Genomic DNA, 10,466 nt, shown 5'->3' with positions numbered 1-10,466 from the left:
GAGGACACTATGCTAGAATCTGTGTTCAGATCGATTTAGGTAAGCCAGTAAAGACCTCTATAATTGTTGGAAACCATAAACAGCTTCTAATTTACGAAGGTGAAAAAATTCTATGTAAATTTTGTGGTTGTCTGGGGCACACGATTCAAACTTTCCCAGAGAAACTTTCAGTCCAGCAGTCGGCTTCTCTTCCTGCGCAATCTACCACCCTGAAGCCTACGAAACCCAAAGATGAGTGGAGGACTGTTGTTTTTTCATGAAAAAAGAACCCACGACAACCGGTAACTCCCAACAGAGGTAAAAAAGCGATGGTCGCGGTGCCAGGTAAGTATTCTAACTCTTCTCCCCCCAGAGCATCTTCACCTATAGCTAGCGGCATAGTTTCTCCTCTATGGCAGCAACATTCAATTGGGCCCCTTCGGGTCACTCAGCTACTAGGGCCTTTTTGGGCCCCTCAAGATCACCCCACTATCTCTACTAATATTAGCACCCCCCCCCCCCCCCCCCTAAGAAATGCTGGCCTTCAGCTTCACCCTTCTGGGCTTGTAGACAAAAATAAGCCCAGTTCTTCTAACCTGGGTGTAAATCTCAGGCCCCTCTCTTTGGGCCTAAAAGTAACACCTGAGTCCAGGTCTCATCTGTCTCTTAATAAATCTCTTAACTCTACTCATAATTCAAATAGTACCCCTTCTAACAATAGTTATGAGATAAATAAAAAGGAGATTTCCATGAGGACCCACTCTAATCATCTAATGATTAACCCCATGAACCTTCGTAACTCTCCCCCTACGCCGGCAAAAATCTCTTCCGCTTCCCCGGGGGATTTGATTGATAGTAGCACTAGCGCAGACAATGCATTCAATGCTATTAAGTTGTCCAAAGCCAAGTCCCTCCACATTCCTCTTCAGCTTCCTAATATTAACAACCAAATGAAAACCATGAAAAATAATTCTCTTCATCAAAATGAGCTTTCATCCTCCTCCAAACATGATCACCTTGATCACAACTATCCATCTACACCTGCAGTGAGAAAAGGGAATCAGATGACAATACTCATTCAAAACCCGAGCTATATGGCTCTATTGGCAATAGAGTGCCTCAATCAGGGTCTTCAACAGTTTTGTCTGAATGTCTAGATGGCAACATTGATACAAATTTTCAACCCAAACTTTCACGGGGAACTAACTCTATCGACCATAACAAAAATGATGAGTCTCACCAACTCAAGCCTTCCTTTCTTCCCTCTTCTGAACCCACTTCTCTTAACTCTGGGGCCTCATTTTGTGAGACCCAATGGGGAAAACCTCTTCCAGCTAAATCAAACTCCTTTGAGTATGACCCTTTCATGTACGCCCCAGAACATAGAAGTCGCTAAAAGAGAAAAGACCTTGGAAGCTCTGAGGGTGAGCAACAGGGAGATGGAAACACTCTTAGATCAACTGAGGATCCCCATGACGGATGCACTCACTTTGAAAAGGCCTGTAAACCTAGTCTTCGAGGGTCTTGCATAAGAGATGGTCATTGTTCTCTTACCCCGAGACATTTCAAGAATGGAAATAGGCTTAGGTATTTCAAACCCTATGATAGGGGATCATTACAAAGACAAGATTTCCTCACTCTCCAGGAAGAGGAAAAACATGGATCAACCGAGTTCCTCGAATTTTTTAAGGAAAGGGAAAACAGTATTACATGAGAATCCCCATCCACCAAAGATAGTGATACAGAATTTACTAATATGGATGCTAGAGGGGATAATAATGCAAAATTTATGAGGAACTATAAGTCTTTAGTAGATATCCACCAACCGTCCATTCTTGCTCTCTTAGAGACTAAAATGTCTGATCAAAAAGGACTAGCTGATGAGTTGGGTTTCCCTTGTTTTATCCAATCTTCTGGCACTAGTACCTTTAGGGTATGTTCATCTGCTGGAAGGATGATAACATCGCCATCAAAGATATCTCCATCTCTTTCCAAGTCATCCATGTTACTGTCAAGGTGAGTTTCCCCCCTTCTTGTTGGATTTTCAGTGTTATTTATGCTAGTAATTTTCCCCCTTAGAATAGTTTTGTGGGACCAATTAATGTGTTTAGATGACTCTCTTCAGGCTCTTGATAGTGATTGCTGGATACTGGGTGGGATTTTAATGAGCTCTTAAAAGCTTCTGAGAAATTTGGGGGTAGTAGTATAAATCTTGTTAGGTCTTCTTTCTTCTGGGAATGCATAAATCATTGTAAGCTTATAGACTTAGGATTTAAGGGTAGTAAGCTCACTTGGTCTAACATGAGATTAAGCATAGACAGAATCTTATTTTGGAGAGACTTGATAGATTTTTTTCTAATGACTTTTGGATTCACCTTTTTTCTGAGGCTTCAGTCATTTACTTACCTAGAACCCATTCTGATCACTCCCCCTTTCTATTGACCTTTTTTAGACCTACCCAGACCATCCCTAAGCCTTTTAAGGTTGAGTCCATGTGGTGCTACCATGCTAATTTCCCTAACCTAGTGTCCCAGTTTTTCCCTGAAGGCTCCAGTTTTACTGGAGATATTTCTGACTTTGAAGAGGTTGCTAAATCTTGGAATAGAACTGTATTTGGTAATATTTTTCATAAAAAAACATCTCTTAGCTAGGTTGGCAGGTATCCAAAATTCTCCTAACTATCCCACAAGCTTCTTTATACATAACCTTGAAATAGAGCTTACCAGACAATATAGCTCTATTCTCAAGAATGAGCAAGATTTCTGGATGTTAAAATCCAAAATAAACTAAATTATGAAAGGGAATACAAATACTAAATTCTTCCATTCCTCCACTCTTAATACAAGGAGGAGGGACAGAATCAACTCTCTTAGGAGCATGGTATTTGGATCCATGATCAAGTTGGTATCAAGGACACCATTCTGTCTTTCTATACTTCTCTTTTCACTACTAATCATCTTAGTGCCAATATTATATGTCAGCTCAATCCTTCTCTATTCCCTTCTCTGCTCACCCTCTTCTTGATTTTATCCCTTGCTTAGCAGAGATTAGAGCAGTTGTCTTCTCCTTCAAACCTTTCAAGGCTCCTGGTTCTGATGGAATGCATCCCTTCATGTACCAAAAATTTTAGGATACCTTTGATCCTCTGCTCCTTGACTTCTGTACATAGACCTTCTCTAATGGTATTATGGATACAAAAGTCAATTTTACATACCTTTGTCTTATTCCTAAGTATAGAAATGTCATAACTCTTTAAACTTTAGACCTATTGAGCTTTGCAACACTCAGTATAAGATCATTACCAAAATCATTGCAAATAGAATCAAACCTATCCTCCAATCCATAATTGGTCACACTCAAGCCAGTTTTCTGTCTAAAAGAAGAGCTTCTGATAATGCCATCATTGTACAAGAATATATTAATTACTTTAGAAGAATGAAAGGAAAGAGACATAATATGCTTCTAAAAATTGATCTTAAAAAATCCTTTGATAGGCTGGAATGGTCCTTCATTAGGCAAGACCTAGTTTATTTCAATCACCCCGGACTCTCCAAACTTATCATGTTCTGCATCTCCTCCTCTTCTATTTCCATGCCTGTTAATGGAGGCTACACCTATAGTTTCAAGCCTTCCAGGGGTATAAAACAAGGGGATCTCCTATCCCCTTATATTTTCATCCTTTGTATGGAGCTCCTGTCTAGAAGGATTAATCATGAAGTGGACGCTCTTCAGTGAAATCCCATTCAGATTAATCATAGAGGGCCAAAAATCTCCCACTCTTTCTTTCGGATGAACTTACCCTATATGCTAAAGCTGATATTCTTAACTGCACTATCATTGTTAGAACTCTAACCAGCTTCAGCACTTACTCTGGCTGAAAAGTAAATCTCACCAAATTTAAGGTGTTTTTCTCTTATAACTATCACTCTTCTACTAAGGATCATCTCTCTTCTACTCTTAACATTAAGGTCAGCAACTGTTTTGGGAAGTACTTGGGATTCCCTATGTTCCGTGACCCTTCCAAATTCAATGACTTTCAGTTCATTCTTGATAACTTGAGCACCAGATTAGCTGGTTGGAAGGTTAAATTCTTAAACATGACCGGTAGGACCACTCTTGCAAAGGTCAGTCTGGAAGTATCCCCAACCATGTCATGCAATATATCCTTCTGCCTAGAAAGATACATAACCTTATTGATAGGGATCAAAGAAACTTTATAGAGGGCACTACCGAATCCAAAAAAAATGCACATGGTTTTTTGGGACACTATCATCCAACCCAAACACTTGGGTGGTCTGGAAATGCAAAAATCTAGTATCAAAAATGACACCCTACTTTGCAGCTTATCCTGGAGACTGCACTCAAATCCCTCCCCCTTATGGGCTAGTGTTCTTACCCAAAAGAACATTCTTAACACTAGAAGACATATCTCCTCCCATTCTAGAATCTGGAGGAATGTTCATAGATTTTGGAACCTCTACCATGATCTTTTCCATTAATCTATCAATAATGGCACAAAGATAATATTTGGAGACATAGATGGGTCCCAAACCACCCCCTCTATGCTCCATTATTCAAGGACCTCTCCCCAAACCCTGTCCCTCCTTGCAACTTTCTTTCTTTTGGAAAAATGAAAATTGGAATTTTGAATCCCTCCCTTTTGACATTCCCAACACCATTGGATTTGGCATCAAAAACTCCTTCTTGCCAAAATATCAAAGTCAATATGAAACTCCTCTCTGGCTCCCACGAGCAATGGAGTCTTTTCTTGCAAAACTGCCTACCACCACATATTCTATTATAGGCAACACTCAAGTCATAGGTACCCTCATCTCGGTTGGATTTGGAAGCTTCAAATTCCTAATGAAATCAAGTTCTTTCTTTGGCTCCTTCACTGTGAAAACTTTCCCACTAATTCTACTTTGGCCTACAGGGGTTTAAACATTCTTCCTTACTATCATATTTGTAATCATTAGTTGGAAGATATACAACACCTCTTCTTCAACTGTTCTCATGTTGTATCTTTCTGGCAAGACCTTATTCAAGGTTATAATGGAGACAAAGCCATTCCTCACCATCTTTTCCATCCTTCTCTATGGAATAACACTTGGAAGTTGCTTAAGGATTCTAGTTATGACAACCTTCTTGACTGGGCAACTTTACTTCCCTTTTGCCTTTGGACCATCTGGAAGAGTAGAAATTCTAATGTTTTAAATAATAAATCCTTACCCCCGTCCTTCAAAATGGCCTACTCAGAGGCAGTCGAATTCTTTCATCTAAAAACTCACCCAATCCCTAAGCTAAATAACTCTATAGAATTCCACTGGATCTCATACCCAAGGCACTTCTATAAGCTCAATACTGATGGGTTTAGTTTTGGAAATCCTGGTAGGGGTGGAATAGGTAGTGTTATAAGGAACTCGAATGGTGATTGGATCTTAGGCTTCTCACAGAGTTTTTTGCATGCCACTAACAATTTTATGGAACTTGTAGCTCTTAGAAAAGGCCTGGAGCTAGTCTTGGAGCAAAATCTTCACCCTATTGTTATAAATATTGACTCTGAAATTGTGATCCATATGCTTTAAAATGAAAATCCACTCTTTAACCCTTACATTCATGATTGCAGGTTGATGCTAAAAAGACTAAGTGGACTCCCTGTCCAATATAGGTATCGATAACAAAACAAAGTAGCGGATGCTCTAGCAAAGAAGGTGATAAACAGGACTTTTTTTAGAACTACAATTTCTTGCCCTCCCTCTTTTTGTAGCCTATACAGTATGAGAAGATATGGGAGGAAAAAAACTACTGTAGGGAAATTTCACATCTGTAAATGCTTGCACTGCGCCGATTTTTTTGTGTATTAGAGTCAGACTGAGCTCAAACTTTTCTTATTATTACTTATTATAAGGGAGGATGTTTCATTTCCATCGTCCTCACATCCTTACAGGGGCTAATGAGAATTTCACAGGTGACTATTTCAGTTTGTACATTATCCTCAATTTTTTTATTACTACCATTCCCACATGGAACGTAATATAAAAGGAATAGGCCCCACATGAAAAGTAATTTTTTTAGTATCTCTCTTTAAGTGGGCCCTACTTCCATCACTACTTTTCTTTTCCTTATATTTTCCCTTTATATATTGTTTGACTTTTGTGAATTTGATACATATTTACAAAAACTTTTAAAGATATATAATATGCCTCAAACTTTGTGAAAATGTTCAGATATAACCTCCGTTAAAATTTTAGCTCATCAATGCCTTTGTCGTCCAAGTTTTGGACCATATATACCCCTGTTGCTAAGTTTTTGGTCATATATACCCCTGCTGTCGTTAATTACTTTGTTGGGATTTCCCAACTCATTTTTCTTTTTTTCTTAATTTGTCACATTATTTTTTTATTGTCACATCATATATAATTAAATTCACTCTTTCTTCTACATATTAAACGACAGTCAAATGCTCTCATCTACCTTACAATCTCTTTGGATTTTTTCTAATTTATCGAAATTCTTTTGCTGTATTTTCAGATTCTTGCGTAACCGTTCCTTTCATACATACATACATATGTATAAAAGATATCCTTTTAATTGACAATTTGATTTTGCTGTCTCTATATTGACCGACTCTTTTACACTTCTACATTTCAATTTATCACTTGGCTTTTCCTTATTCTTCTTATTCTTGATGTTAGATTGACAGTGGTGCGAAAGATGGAGTCGGTTGATACGATACTAAAATAATTGGCAGTTGGTAAGAACTTTAATTCTTGATTTTCGTCTCAATTGTACATTGAGTTTTTATGAGGTACTCTTACTTTTTTTATTTTTTTACTTGATGATTCTTGAGGTTATGCAAGAATCGAAAACACACAACAAAGGAATTTTGACAAATTAAAGAAAATTCAAAGAGATTGTGAGGTAGATGAGAGCATTTGACGGATATGGTTAATGTGTAGAAGAAGGGGTGGGTTTAATTATATGTGATGTGGCAATTAAAAAGTGATGTGGAAAATATGATTTATAAAAAAAAAAAAAAGAAGGAAAAAAGGGGTTGGAAAGTTTTAGCAAAGCAATTAACGACAACAGGGGTATATATGATTCAAAACTTGACAACAGGGGTATATATGACCAAAAACTTAGCAACAAGGGTTTATGTGGCCCACGACTTTGACGGTAAGGGCATTGATGAGCTAAACTTTTAACGGAGAATATATCTGAACATTTTTGCAAAGTTTAGGGGTATATTTGACCTTTTTTCCTTTATTAAATTAATTTAATTAATAATCTTCTTAACCATTGTATTTATTTATTATCGTTTCTATTTTTTAATTTACTTCATTTAAATTGTGCACACTCTTTAATAAATCACTTACTCCTATAAAATTAAAAGTAATTTTATCAATATATCCCAAATTAAATCTTATATTATTTTTCAAATTAATAATAATCACATTTATTGAACAAGGACATAATAAGAAGATTTTGTTCAAACTATTCTTGAAAGATTAAAGGAGCAAGTGCATAATAAGAAGATTTTGTTCAAACTATCTTGAAAGATTAAAGGAACAAATATTTAAGAATATAAGCACAATTCAAATGAAGTAAATAAAAAAAGGCATTACCAAAAAAAAAAAAAAAAGCAAAATGGTTCAGTGGACCCCTGTACTATATCGGTTTTGTAAGTTGGACACTTCTACTTACATGTTTGTCATTTGGACCCTTGAACCAATTAAAAAGCAGCGTTTGAAACTTTATTTTTGGTGAGTGTAACACACTCTCCCATGTCAGCTACCACATAAGCTGTCACGTGTCACGTCATCTACCACATCATTTTCAAGTGTTCATTAAATTCCAAGTCATTTTTAAAATGCTACATGACAAATTAAATATTAAAATTAATTTAAGTAAACAAAAAAAATTATAAATTATAGAAAAATTTAAATAATCATTTTTAAAATTAAATATCCAAATAATTAAATTATAAAATGTCATTTAATTTATTTTTGCCCACAAATTAAATATCAAATTCATTCCAAATAATTAAAATTCTTCTCCAACTAATTTAAATTTTAAACTATAAATTCATATATACAAACATAATGAATTTTCAAATTTTAAATTTTAATATCTTTAACAAATTCACAAAAACTTTAAATTTTTTCAAGCTTAATCCCAAAAAAATATGAAAAGATTCAAATTTAAATTTTAATTAAAAAAATGAAAAGATATTCAATTGAGACAAAAAAATTTAAAAAAAATTGAAGGTGGTGCTGGGGAGGGGGCTGGCGTGGGGGCTGGACGAGGGGTTGGGGGTGGAGAGGGGGGCTTGGGCGGGGCTGGGGTGGGGTGGGGAGGGGCTGGACGGGCTGGGGTATGGTAGGGAGGGGGCTGGGATGGGCTAGGATGGGCTGGACTGGACTGGGGTGGGGAGGGGTTGGACGAGCTGGGGTGGGGTAGGAAGGGATTGGATGGGGTGGGTGGGGTGGAGAAGGGCTGAGGGTGGGGTAGGGAGTGGATGGGGGGATGGGGTGGGGTGGAGGAAGTGCTAGATGGGGTGGGGGCTGGGGTGAGATGGGGGGTTGAATGGGGGTGGGAGGAAGGGTGGTCTTTTTTTTATTTTTTATTTTTAAATTTATTTATTTTTATTTTTTTCAAATATTTTAAATTTAAAAAATTAGAAAAAAGTTGACTATCCATTTTTTATTTTTTTAAAATTATTTTAATATAAAATTGACCCCCACTCGCACCCCAGACGAGTGACTACATTCTCTTTGTCCTAGTCAGCATTTGAATACCACATAGGCTTGGTCAATGGTCAAAGGATGCAAAATGCTGTTTTTTAATGAGTTCAATGGTCTAGATGACAGACATGTAAGTAGAAGTGTTCAACTTACAAAACTGACATAGTACAGGGGTCCACTGAACCATTTTGCTCAATAAAAAAATAGGGGGAGGAAGGAGGGGGGAGTACTAATTTATATAGGTATTTAATGCTAAGAAAAAAAAATTAAAAAAAAAGCTCTCCTAATTTGTTGAAATAGATGAGTAAAATAAATATTTATTTTTTATATAGAGGTCAAGTAAAATAAAACGGAGCGAGTATAGCTAGCTTTTTGGCCATGAATATCGGGAGTAATTTTTAAAAATTTATTTTCAAATATCTATTTAGCCATGATATTTTATCAAATTCTTCAAATTCATTCATAAAGCTTTAAAAAAATTCTAAGTAAGACGCTTGTCCAAACACATCTTTAAATTTCAAAAAACACAATTTTAAAAATTCAAATTTGCAAATTTCATTGAATAGAATTACATGTTGACATTTCGCAAAATGCAAAAATATTTTTTAATTTATGATCTTCATCTGTAATTATTATATTTTATTATTTCAGATACTAGAATATGAATCACTTGAGTCTCTTGGGTTTTTTAGAAGCAATCTCTTTACCTCACTGAGGTAGGGATAATATATGCATACACTTAATCTCATTGGACATATTATTATTAAATCACTTGTGTCCTTTGATATTTACTAATTTTATTTCTCCATAAATTGATGTTTTTGATAATTATGAAAATTTATATCTGAGTTAAGCCCGGGCCACTTAGAACTAGTTTCTATATTAATGCAATTCTACTTTACCAAACTAAAAAAAAAATTCTCCACTTTTAGAATTAATATTTTATTAAAATATCAGTAAATTATAAAATTCTAAAGTAATAATACATATACAAATATACTGTAACTAAATAACTTTCATAAATATTTAATACATTCTAGGAAGAATATAAAAATATATTTTTATCAAATTTTAATTTGTATTTGATGTTCTCAAATATGGATGTTACAACAAAACACTCAAATTTAGATTCGTTAGCCTTCGACGCAACGACACAGGACGAAGAACAAGACCCAGTGTTACAATGGAGATATGTGATTTATTACTGCAACACCTTAGGATATTTTATCATCTTATTTATGAAATGTGCAACACCTTAGGATATTTTATTATCTTATTTATGAAATGTGGTTTGCTTATTTAGTAAGATTATATAAAATTTGAAGAACTTCAATGTCTAGATCTAGAGACACATCTTAATCATCCACATATCCATTCAAATTCTGACATCTCAAACTTAATAAAAACAAATAAGGCCTAACACGGCCAAGAATCACTAATAGGTAATTCCATCGTGTTTTTTGGATCAAATTTAAAAGTGGACAGCCTGGTACACTAAAACTCCCGCTATGCGGCATTTGGGAAAGGGCTGGTGTTACACTAATTAGCTAATTAGAATTGGAAATTGCCATGTCAACAATTAGCTAATTAGAATTGGAAATTGCCATGTCAGCAAAATCTGTTATAACTGACAGTTAGTTAAACTAACCACTGTTCATTACTGTTACATTGAGATATTGTTCAAGAAAGGTAGTTGAGCTGATAGTTAGTTGAGAATTAGAGGGAGTGGGTCAATTCTACAAT

At 35.7% G+C, this 10,466-nt stretch overlaps 1 protein-coding gene across 3 annotated transcripts in view; it reads left to right on the top strand.

Annotated features, from left to right (window-relative positions):
- Window positions 1-10,466, top strand: part of LOC107842939 — a 19,381-nt gene continuing 8,915 nt past the window's right edge. The window contains exons 1-3 of one of the 3 annotated variants that reach the window (XM_047396113.1): window positions 1-39; window positions 5,606-5,690; window positions 6,675-6,733. The gene's annotated coding sequence lies outside the window, so the exon portion shown is untranslated. Of the gene's footprint in view, window positions 5,691-6,674; window positions 6,734-10,466 lie in introns of all 3 variants that reach the window. The other 2 variants (XM_047396111.1, XM_047396112.1) reach the window with 2 other exon arrangements.

The sequence above is a fragment of the Capsicum annuum genome, chromosome 9 (assembly GCF_002878395.1).
Source record: "Capsicum annuum cultivar UCD-10X-F1 chromosome 9, UCD10Xv1.1, whole genome shotgun sequence".
NCBI lineage: Eukaryota > Viridiplantae > Streptophyta > Magnoliopsida > Solanales > Solanaceae > Capsicum > Capsicum annuum.
Note: the sequence above shows the minus strand (reverse complement) of the source record. Positions and strands in the feature narration are given on the sequence as shown.